Source organism: Saccostrea cucullata, unplaced genomic scaffold (genome assembly GCF_032062105.1).
Source record: "Saccostrea cucullata isolate Sc308-1 unplaced genomic scaffold, CSIRO_AGI_Scuc_v1 ctg524, whole genome shotgun sequence".
Classification (NCBI taxonomy): domain Eukaryota; kingdom Metazoa; phylum Mollusca; class Bivalvia; order Ostreida; family Ostreidae; genus Saccostrea; species Saccostrea cuccullata.
Window position 1 is genome coordinate 22,314 of NW_026931135.1, and position 12,594 is coordinate 34,907.

General features: G+C 33.9%; 1 pseudogene; it reads right to left on the reverse strand.

Moving 5' to 3' along the window:
* Nucleotides 1-750: 750 nt before the first annotated feature.
* On the reverse strand, nt 751-3,808 carry LOC134231540 (uncharacterized; annotated as a pseudogene).
* Between the last annotated feature and the right edge of the window lie 8,786 nt (nt 3,809-12,594).

Consider the following 12,594-nt stretch of genomic DNA (forward strand, 5'->3'; position numbering starts at 1 on the left):
GTCTACCTTCCTCACAGAGAATTACTTGGTCATCTTATAAGCACCACAACACTCTAAAGTCATTGATTGCAATTACCCCAACAGGATCAATCTGCTTTTTGTCTAGTTTATTCACTGGCAGCATCTCTGATAAACGGATAGTTGAAGAATCTGGATTTTTAGAATGTATAGAAAGAGGGGATGACATAATGGCAGATCGAGGCTTTTTGATAAGAGGAAACCTGGCTCTAAAAGGAGCTACGCTAAACATTCCCCCCTTTGCTTTTAACAGAGAGCTCTCAGGTTTAGCTGCAATAAAAAAGATGCATAGCTACAGCAAAAATACTTGTAGAGAGGGCAATTGGTCAACTTAAATGTTTCAACATTTTGCAGGGTGTTATACCCCCTAAATTGAAGCCCATCGTTGATCAGATAGTATGCTTGTGTGCAGCTTTCTGTAGTTTAGCCACTAGCTAGTGAAATAATGCATCATGTAGGAAATGTATGCCAGATAAGTACTGGGAATATTTAACAGAGAAAATCTAGCCTCTTATTACAGTTGATCGTTTGTTTCAGATTATTAAATAGTTATTGCTGGCTTGCCAGATTTAAAATAAATTTGGTGTAAAGTAATTATAACTTATTTGATGTTGCATAATGTATTTTTTATTTTTTATATATCTTTAACAAATTGCATATTGCTGTGTCTCAATAAAATAATAATTCAATAGTCTAAAGAATAAACATAATAGCTAGTTATTTGACATTTTATTAAGCTTCAGCATTGTTATCAATTGATTCATGAAAGGTACAATGAACAAAGATGCACATGGATTTTTTTAAAAACTGTACTATCACAAGCGATCAAGATGTAATGAATTATTTGTTCTTACTAATAACACATGATATACACATTGAGCATAAGGAATGGAAAAAATAAGAAATTTGTGTTAAAGTTGTGTTTTTTTTTTGCAATGTTAACTTTATATATTGTATTTGAAGGGCATATCAATGATATCATATGCTGTGGCAGTTGTTTTCTAATTATGGTCAAGACATGTATAGTACTATACTAATACTCATGTGTTTTTTACTTGAACTGTGAAAAAAAGTATAGTTCATCATGTTCATTTTAATTTTTATTCCATATTTGATACATCAGTCAACAACTGTTGAAATAAATAACGATCAAAAAAAATATTCATTTTCATTATCATATCTCTGAAAAATGCTTCATGAAATGGAAGTTGTGAAACATGGATACCTTTTTCTGTATAAATGACAAGATCACAGTGTGGAATACCATAAATACCCATCTGACCTTGCATCTGATGATAATATTCAGATTTCTCTGTGACAAAAGACATGTTATCAACAACTGAACAACCTTTCTGAACAGCAACCTCTTTAGGATGCATATGTTTTAATGAAAATGGACATTTTATCTCAAAAATTCTTTTTCCATGACACTGGCAAGAAAGAATTCCATCTACACTACAACCAATAAAAGGGTACTCACTCATGACATACAGACCCTTTTCCTCGACGCACACTCTCTTGTGAGAACACCTACTTGCCCTTGTGTAAAGCTCACGAGCCACTTTCTCTTTTTTTAACCCCCAATTTATAGAAGGCACAGAAATGCTTGTGTTGTATTTCAACATGATTGATTTTAGAAGTGACGGTGGGCAGTGACCCTTGTCTACTGCTTGGCAAATTTTACGAAAATTAGAAGCTGTAAGCATTCCATATCTCATAGCCGTCCATGCTGGATTTTCAGTTTGACCTCTAGTGCTCTGCTCAATATCCATGATAATTTCTGGTGCAAGCTGTCCAAAACTTTCTCGAAACTGGGATACAGTTGGAGTTCTGTGGTCAGACACTAAAATCCAGTAAAAATACATGCATGTATTATACAAAAGTTGATGCAAAAAATCAAATTGGATGTAGAAACTTTTTGAAATTTTGTAACAATTCAAAGATCATAATAGAAATGCACAAAAACATTAAAGTATTTTGATGATATTATAAAATAGGTGATGTGTGAAAAAAAGCTTTGAGTAATACATTACTTCCTTTTAAAATTTACACCTCAAAACAAAAATATCTCACTTTGAATTTCTTATACTACATCTTAACAACTATAAACAGACTTTTAAATTACAGCTGGTATAACCAATTTTATGAATAAGAAATATTAATCAAACTGGGATGAAAATGCAAATTCATGTTCTATATTTACTTCTTACAATATATTGTATGTAATTTCTTACTAGAAATATTCTTTAACTGTTCTTTCACTGAATTGGCAAGGCATGACATATCCGTATCTTTTGATTCAGCTGTTGGATTAATACTGCCATCCTCTAAAATGTCTAGTGCCTGTGTATCTGCTTGCAACTAAATACAACAGACTCCTTAATGAATGATGTAATGTACAATAACATACATAAAAATGTATTAACAACTCATTCATAATTGATGTAATAATACCTCTGTTAAATTCTTGGCAAAATTAGCTATGTCGATCTCCTTGTTGCGATCTTCAGTTGATCTAGGATCATACAGATCCAGCAAATTTTCTTTCTCTTCGTTCAAAACGGAAAATCTGTTAAATGAAAGAAAATCATGAAAGATTTATCACAAAGCAAAATATTACTTGAGTCAGATTTCAGACTACCCTTGTGTTTTATAAATATTATAATAAATACATAGAAAAACATAAGAAATGCATGTTTAATTTAGATTTACTTACTAGTGAGCAACGGCTCACTGACTTCTCAGTTTCAACTACACAGGTAACAGTCAACACTCTTGAATTATTCAAAATTAAACCTCAACTACAAAGAGAAAATATAAACAAAAAAGTAAAATAGAAATGAAAAATAAAAACAAGAACATGCAATGAATTTTTTAAAACAAAAACAACTTGTATTAATATTTACTTTGCTTTTACAATCCTTAGCCTTTTAACAGGCACTGGACAGTCGTGGCTTCTGGGTCTTTTCATCCATTTGTTTTCCTCATCTGTCACCGACTTCATTTCAAAGTCTTCAAGCTCATACAGAGCGGCAGAAACATGTCTGCAAGCACCATCCATCCTAAAATCATAAAAAGAACATTCATCACATATTCCTTTTTGAACTGAAATTACTTATTTCAAATGGAACAATATGCAATCAGCTGACTTACTTAACAATCTTAAATACACATTCTTTAAAACATACTAACCCCCAATACATGTACAATAGGCTGAAGTGACTTCTCCAGTTGCTTTCTTGATAGAGAACCATAGTTGGTAAAACTTTGTACTCATATATGTAGTCTCTTTTTGAGTAGGTTTAACTTTCGCTCGAAACAAACAGACCTCAGCATCTCCACACTTGTTGAAAGTCAGACTCTCTACGTGGCCGTCTATAAATAATCTATAATCCTCACACGATTTGTAGGCTCTTAACTTCTTTTTATCATAGTCTGATGTTTTGTGTAAAAGATAATTAAATATATCATATAAAGTGAAATTGGATGGAATCTCGGAGAAATCGGGCGTGAAGTTGTTGTCAAGGAATGGATCTGAAATGGGTAGTTGTACCAACTTTTTCTTCAGATCAAGTGTAGTATTGCATGTAAAATCAGGATCAATTGGTAAATCGAGTGACTTAACAGCTTCACAAAGTTCAATAAGATTATTCCTCCGTAAATTTGTAGCAGTAATGCCACGATCTGATAAATATTTCTGCAAATCAGTTACCTTCAACAAAGCGAAGCAACTACTCGCCATTTGTAAACAACGAAGGAATGTCTGGTGTCACGTGATCGCGGGTAATGTAAAAGAGGAAACCAACGCCGGAGTTGGTTATTGGAAAACGGACTATTAGGCCCCGTCCCCTTATTCAAGCCTTAACAATGCTGCGAGTCTGTTTTTATGGAATTTGCTAGTAGTAATCTGATGAAAAACGTAACAATGTTAAGATAAGATCGATAAGATAAGCTTTATTTAAAGCCAGTATGGTAGTTAAAAAGTACCACAAGCTCTAATGAGCTTTTGACTGACATGATTAACATATACATAACGGTAAAACAAAGAAAACATGCAGCACTAAATAAACATAGAATTACTCGCAACAATACAGCACACAGTCTAATCTAAAGGACATCATCAGTTAAAAATACATATAAAAACTCACATGTACAGACACATAGACAATACAGTACAGATGCATAGAGAAAGCACAGGTATACATACATAAGTCACAACATTACAAACATGCGAACAGCACATCGACAGAAACATAAAAAAGTATAACAGGAAAAAAAAAAAAGAAAGAAAAACTGACACACATGCACAGACACACAAACAAAAAGACACAACTTACCTAGTGGAGCAGGCTGTACACTCACAGTCCTTACCGCTCCAAGAGGCAATCAAAGATTTAAACTGTAAAAAATTGGTTTGACATTTAAAATGTTCAGGTAAGGAGTTCCATAAAACTGGTGCTGCATATCTAAAAGACATTTTGCCATATGATGTAGTTCTCACTTTTGGTATTTCTAAAATGTTTGAATATCTAAAATTATACGTCACTTTCTTAAAACTCACTAAGTCTGACAGACATCTAGGAGAATGGTCATGTAAAATCTTAAAACATTCCAGAGCCAGACTACGCATTCTTCTAATCTCTAATGATGGTAATGACTCATAGCTACTCTCCAAATCTTCATAAATAAAACGTAAAGCTCTTTCTTGAATTTTCTCAATTTTCATGGTATTTTTCTTGGAGCAGAAATGCCATACAAGAGGACAGAAATTAAAATTTGACAAAATAAAACTGTAAAATATTGTAATTTTGTTTGCCCGAGTTAATACTGAGCCAATGCGTTTTAACACATTTAATTGTTGAGCAGCTTTTTTACAGATATTACTAATATGGACATCAAACTTGAGCATAAAATGTTATTTTGAGATGGCATATCGATGATATGACTTCGGTGATATTTTGAAATTCGGATTTACTATAATTAACTTAAGCTAGTATTGGACTTTTACGAGAATCACTGACTTCTACAGTTGACAGTTTACTTGGACAATTAAACCTGTATCGTGTACGGAAGTACAGAATTGATTATGCATAAGAAAACCTTTCTAGTGGTCATAGATATGGTGTTAGGGGCACTAACATGTGAAGACCGGGTGAAGAGGGTAGGGTGGTTTCCGTTTTCTTCAAGGACAACTTATTTATGCATTGAAATAACCCATTATTTTCGTTTAATTAGATTTTGAGCCAAAAATAATTCCAATCTTCATTTTATCTATTGATTTCCTGTGTTTTGATTGGACGAGAACACGTTCCAGAAAATTTTTACACATCGATAAATTCTTTCAATCAGAACTACTTTCTTGACTGTTGTAAAAACAATGAAAACAGATACTTCTAGTCCGTTTTAGCTACAAAAACTTGAAATAAAAAATGAATGAATGATCGAATGAATAAATGAAAACGAAATAAACAGGACTGACAGACGGGAATATTATGTTTATGTCACTGTCGCATCACGAGTGTGAATTTTAAAAACTCGCTGATCATGCTGTCATTTTCTCGACGTTCCATATCAGCTCAGTTGGTATCGTACGTTGTGATAGGGAAAAGAAACGTACCTCATACTCTTGCCTTTCTGGCATCAAATTCATATGTTTACATCCTACAGATCCCATAGTCTCCCTACATCTTTGAACGAACCAGAGTAAATCGAGGACGTCGTCGGTCTTCAACTTTCGTCATGACGTCAACATGGCCATGGTCAAGGACGAATTATTCTGGAGAATATGCGTATTTACGATATTTGTTGACTTAAACAACATTCAATGAATTTTTAAAGTTTATTTATTGATTGTTTTGACAATTTAAGTTGGATTTTATCGATATTCATCTTGTACACGTTTCTTTGTGGCATCGGTGGCATTAAAGTATTCCTACGCCGTACAAAATAACGGATTGTATGGCGGCCTCAAAGGGAAATAATTTTAATAATTTAAAAAAAATCGTAATTGGATTTATAAGAATTAAACGTTCTTTTTCCAGAATTTATCGATGTGTAAACTCTGCCTTTTTACTCACAAACTTTACATAAAAGTGCTTCGCACTTTTATTCAGTTTGTGAGCAAAAAGGCAGAGTTTACACATCGATAAATTCTGGAAAAAGAACGTTTAATCCTATAATAAAAATCATAAAAGAGCTACGGTACATAGCCTTAGTGGAAAAGTAAGCGTCAACTGTAAAAGTCTGCGCTCCTCGTAAAAGTCCTATAGTGAACTATACATAACTATATTGAAGGGAAAAAGAAATGCATGGTAAACTTTTGAGTTGAATTAAATTTGTTTTTCTTAAAATACTCTTTAGTTTTCCTATCTAACTTTTAAAATCATCTTTCAAAAAGATATAACCAAATTTTCGTATGATTTTTTGTATTTATTCATGCGTTATTGAAGCTCAAATGACGATACCCCCAAAAAGGGAAAATTGAAAAGTCTCATTATCTTCAATGTCCATCTCGTGCATTTGTCAAAGTCGAGATGAGCTTATGCTATACCCCGGCGTTAACGTCGGCGTCGGCGTCCCAGGTTAAAGTTTTAGGAGCAAGTCCATTCCCAAGTAACTATAAGTCCTACCTAAACCAAACTTGCATGGATGATGCATCTAGGGATGTACACTACAAGACTTGCTTCGGATGCTGGATCTGACCTACATTTTCCAGATGAGTGACCAGGTTAAAGTTTTTGGAGCAGGTTAAAGTTTTTGGAGCAGGTCCATTCCCAAGGATTTATAAGCCCTACCCAGACCAAACTTGCATGGATAATGCATCTAGGGATGTACACTACCAGACTTGCTTCTGATGCTGGATCTGACCTACATTTTCCAGATGAGTGACCAGGTTAAAGTTTTTGGAGCAGGTCCATTCCCAAGGAACTATAAGTCCTACCTAAACCAAACTTGCATGGATGATGCATCTAGGGATGTACACTACCAAACTTGCTTCGGATGCTGGATCTGACCTACATTTTCCAGATGAGTGACCAGGTTAAAGTTTTTGGAGCAGGTTAAAGTTTTCGGAGCAGGTCCATTCCCAAGGAATTATAAGCCCTACCCAGACCAAACTTGCATGGATGATGCATCTAGGGATGTACACTACCAGACCTGCTTCTGATGCTGGATCTGACCTACATTTTCCAGATGAGTGACCAGGTTAAAGTTTTTGGAGCAGGTCCATTCCCAAGGAACTATAAGCCCTACCTAAACCAAACTTGCATGGATGATGCATCTAGGGATGTACACTACCAAACTTGCTTCGGATGCTGGCTCTGACCTACATTTTCCAGATGAGTGACCAGGTTAAAGTTTTTGGAGCAGGTACATTCCACAGGAACTATAAGCCCTATTTGGACCAAACTTGCATGGATGATGCATCTAGGGATGTACCATACCAGACTTGCTTCTGATGCTGGATCTAACCTACATTTTCCAGATGAGTGACCAGGTTAAAGTTTTTGGAGCAGGTCCATTCCCAAGGAACTATAAGCCCTACTCGAACCAAACTTGAAGGGATGATTCATCCAGGGATGTACACTACCAGACTTGCTTCAGATGCTGGATCTGACCTACATTCTCATTCCCAAGTAACTATAAGCCCTATTTGGACCAAACTTGCATGGGTGATGCATCTAGGGATGGACATTACCAGACTAGCTTCGGATGCTGGATCTGACCTATATTTACATTCCTAAGTATCTATAAGCCCTAGCTAAACTAAACTTGCATGAATGATGTATCCAGGGATGGACACTACCAGACTTGCTTCGGATGCTGGATCTGACCTACATTTTCATTCCCAAGTAACTATAAGTCCTAGGTTAACCACACTTGCATGGATGATGCATCTAAGGATGGACACTATCAGACTTGCTTCGGATGCTGGATCTGACCTATATTTTCCATACAAGAGACTTGGTTAAAGTTTTGGGAACAGATCAATCCGAATGAACTTGAAGACCTTGATATATGCAGTATTAACAGTTATGAATATTTGTTTACACTATACATATACATATTTTTCACACTACAGGCTTAAAAATGTGTATATGCCATGTAAGGGGTTAAACACAACTTGCAAGAATATTGTTGTTGGGATGAATGCTAAATATTAAGAAAATATGAAAATATGTGAGATTTGCATTACTTAAACTGATAACATTCGTCGAGATGAGCTTCGTAATCTTTGATTACCTATGTTTTTTGGCATGGAATTTCATCAGAGTGTTTATCATTTAAATCCTGGCTATATTTAGCATGGGTAACCACGCAAAAAAAATTAGTCAAACGACGCGCGCATGCGCCAGTGAGAGGAATACAACAGTAAGTTGACTGGCTCAAAAAACCAAATTGCGGAATTGTTTCCTTTCAAATTTCGTATGAATATAATGATTATAATCGTGTACACTATAAATGGATGTTTTTGTGGTAGTAAGGTGGCGATTTAAGAGATGGCAGGATGAATAACCCGTTCGTAACATGGCTCTGTTTCGCGTTAACGTCAGCGTCACGGTTGATTGAAATTCACTCCAGACCCTCTCTGACAACGGTTAAAACGTTTTATGGGGGAAAATTTACAAGAGACTGCTTAGTTAACCGTTGTTGCCTTTTTCATTAATTAGGCAATTCAAAAACAAGACCCCATTAATCTTCCGTAAATTGTGCCAAGATTGCAATAAATCATAATGTCTCTTAATATTGAAAAACGATATGCATACCTCACCTGCATCAAATAAGGCAACAAGATTTATGAACAAACACGTCGTTATCAAATTGCACGTGTTTTGGGCTTTTTAGCGTTTTCCCTACATGATGTCATAAATTTTACGGTGGGGTTATTCTGAATACTGATTTGATGCACAGTAACTAATTTTCCCATCTGACCAATTTTCCGTCATGTGGTCAAATTTTTATCTACTTTTATGCTACCCTGCGTTTCTTTTTCCTTTCAGTATATAAAGTATACATGAGTATTTTTGATAGGGTTTGTCTCCTGTTGGATTATTTAGGGGATGGGGGCGGGTGACAGGATTTCATTAAACTACAATGAAACTCAAATATATATGTCTATACCATGCTGATAATAAATAGAAAGATTATGTTTGAAATAAAATAAATGTTGAAATGCACACAACAGTCTGAATTTGATTTCGTAGAAGATGAAATACTGCCATGTTATGAAATTGATATTAGATGTTAGGAAACAATACTAACATGCTTCCTAGAATAAGTACATTTCTTTGATCAACCACTAAACCAAGTAACCAGTAAAATATCAAGTAAATAACATCATTTTACAACAGATATTATAAATGAACTATAACTTTCATCTTAGCCACAAATAACCTTTCTCGCAAACCATTGATTACGATTCCAAAATCTTCACTGGCAAAGAGAAAGGACAAAAGTGAAGTTCCTGGTCAAAAAATGACGATGGACAAGGATATCGTTCCCAAGAAGGAGGATACAGTCGATGTTTCTAAAGGGAGGGATGAATCAAGGGATGAAGGAAAAGATATAAACCTCCCCTCTACTTCAAATGTTAAATTTGATCAAAAGAGCCCTCAAATTATGGTGAGCAATGCCGAACGCAAAACATCAGACACTCAAGCCATAGATATAATTGTTGAAACACTTTCCCCTGAAGTAATCAAAAAGATATTGGACGCACAGGAGAATGAGATAAATGTCAGTATGATCGATTTTGCTGGACAATTTGTATATTATGCTAGCCATCAGATCTATATGAGTTCACAAGCTTTCTACATATTGGTTATGGACATGACAAAGGGATTTGAAGAAGTTGTCAGTGGTGTAGAAGAAGAGCAGAAGTGTTCCTACTTTTCTACTTTGAAATACAAAGGTAAAATTTCAATGTTTAACACCATGCGCCCGTTCACAAAGTTTAAAAATATTTTTTAGCATATAGGACAGTCAAGTTCATAAGGTCTTTGATTTTGCCTTGTTCGAAAAATTAATTAGTGGAGTATATACCAAATATGAAGTCACTATCTCCTATGGTACAAAAGTGGCAAATGTTCGGAAAAGCTGCAGTTTGCATATAGGTCAGTCAAGGTCAAAAGTCATTGGCCGTGAAGACATGTGGAAGAACTTTTTTTAAATAGTATTTCTTGTTTGAAAGTGTTCAAATCTTTATTGTAACGACATTTTAAGTTGTATTTAAAGTAGATTCAAGATTTAAAAAATTCTAATTTTTTTTTTATTTTTTGTTTTTCCATGGTTTTACAAAAGGCAAACTGAGAGAGAGAGAAAAAGAGAGAGAGAGGGGAGGAAGAAAGGGAGAGCAAGAGAGAGAGATATCAATTAAATAAATTATTCCAATACTTCCAGGCCTCATTAATTTTTTCTTGTTCATTGTTTTTCTTTGCTATTATTTTATTAGTGTCATATAATATTTTTATGGAGGACATCAACCCGTTCAGAGAAGGAGTATTGTTGGCACATCTAATACTGTAAATAATATACTTAATTTGGAGACCAATAAGAGTTTTCACTTTTTCTGATTTCACTTGTGACCCCAATATAAAATATTTCTTTGAAAATGTAATATATTTATGAATTCTGCTAAAACATAGAGTAGAAAAGGCTTCTAGTAAGTCCTGCACTACTTCACATTCCCAAAATATATGTTCAATAGTTTCAATTTCTTTTATACAGAAGGTACAGATATTAGCTTCAATTCCTTTTAATTTTATGTAGAAATGAGTTTGTAGCTAGGATTTTATGATTTATTCGAAACTGAAACCATTGCAGTTTTGTATTTTGAGTGAGCTTAAATGGGAGAGAGAAAATATTTTCCCATTCAGCATTGCTAAATCGAAGCTACGGTTCCATCCAATTTTCCCTAAAGGTTCTTCTTGACTCCTTTTTAAGATTTCATACAATTTTCTTGATTTTTTGGCATTTAATATGGAGAACAGTTCTTGAGATATATGTGGGTAACTGAACTTTGATAAACGCTTCTTTATTTTTTCCATCCATTCTCTAACAACTGCCAAGACTGCATTATATTCAAGAAAATGAACTTTCATATCATATGTTTTATTAAAGGCAATCAAGTTCATAAAGGATCCATCTTCGTTCAATAAATCATTAACACAATAAATATTATTCTCAAACCATTTTCTATAAAAATGGGTTTTCTATCTATTATGAAATTAGTGTTGTAAAAAAGTGGTTCCATAGCTACATTATATGTTGAATCTGAGTTTTTATCTGAAAAATATGCCCATGATCCCAACACATCTTTCCAAAACAAATTTTTAATAATCATGTGGAAGAACTTAATTGGTAGAATATATATATTAAATATAAAGTTTTTATCTCCCATGAATCAAAAGTTATAGCAAAAATTCGAAAACGTTATTTTTAGCATATAGGTCACAATCAGAGTCACAAAGTCATTGATCATTTAGTCACTTGAAAAAACTTTATTAGTGGAACATGCGTAAAAAATATGAAGTCTCTATCTTTCATGGTTCAAGAGTAATAGCGATGGTTAAGGTTGACAACAAACAGACAAACAGACAGCGCAAAAACAATATACGTCTCGGATCTGTGCGCATAACACTTAAGAAAATTAAATGAAAATTTTATATTTACAGATGATCTTGTCTTTATAGGATTTTTTTCAAAAAAAGTAAAACAACAAAACTTAGCTGATGGTCAAGGTCACCTTCACTTGTTCTATAACTGTCTAGATTTATGCCTTTGATAACTCAATTTAACAAATTAATTTAAATCTAACCGAAGTTATTTTTTTATAATTCGAACTATTTTTTTTTTATTCCAAGCTCTCCGACTGGCTCAACCTTGTTCACAAAAGTTGTAAATAGAAATGAAGTGAATGATAATGATCGTTATTTATTTTATAGATTATGTAGAATTCTGGCTGAATTCTATTAAATCCTTTGGAGGTCCAGAGGCACCAGTCCTCATTGTTGCCACACATGCAGAGGGAAAAACAGAAGATGTGAGTATTTGTGTGTTTTTTACTTTGCAATACGACATCGTATTGATAATATATGAATACTTTGGTTTTGGATTTAATTTCCCAGAATTATCCGTATATCTTTCTTAGAGCAAAATTGGTTTTTTCACTAGTATGGGAAATTTGTAATATTGATAACGTAAACTGTTTTTAACTATTGCATACAGATAAAAGCGTGTCTAATGCAAAGATGTGCATTCTTACTGAATTGAACAACAAAAAATATTACACAATGTTTACATCTTTCCAAAGTTAACAGGCTTCATGCACTTCGTTTTTTTTTTGGACAGGAAAGCAGAAATTTTGAAAATATCGTCTGAAATTGCTTAGATAATAAAAAAGATTTTTAAAAAAGAAGATGGAATGCAATTCCTATTTCGACAGAGGATATAATGATATAACTATTTTTTTTTATCTTATAAACGTATTCATCACATATTTCCCCTGTATCCTGTTAATATAGCTCATGTGATATCGTTATCGTATCAACACTATGTATTCCTACGTCGCGTGACGTA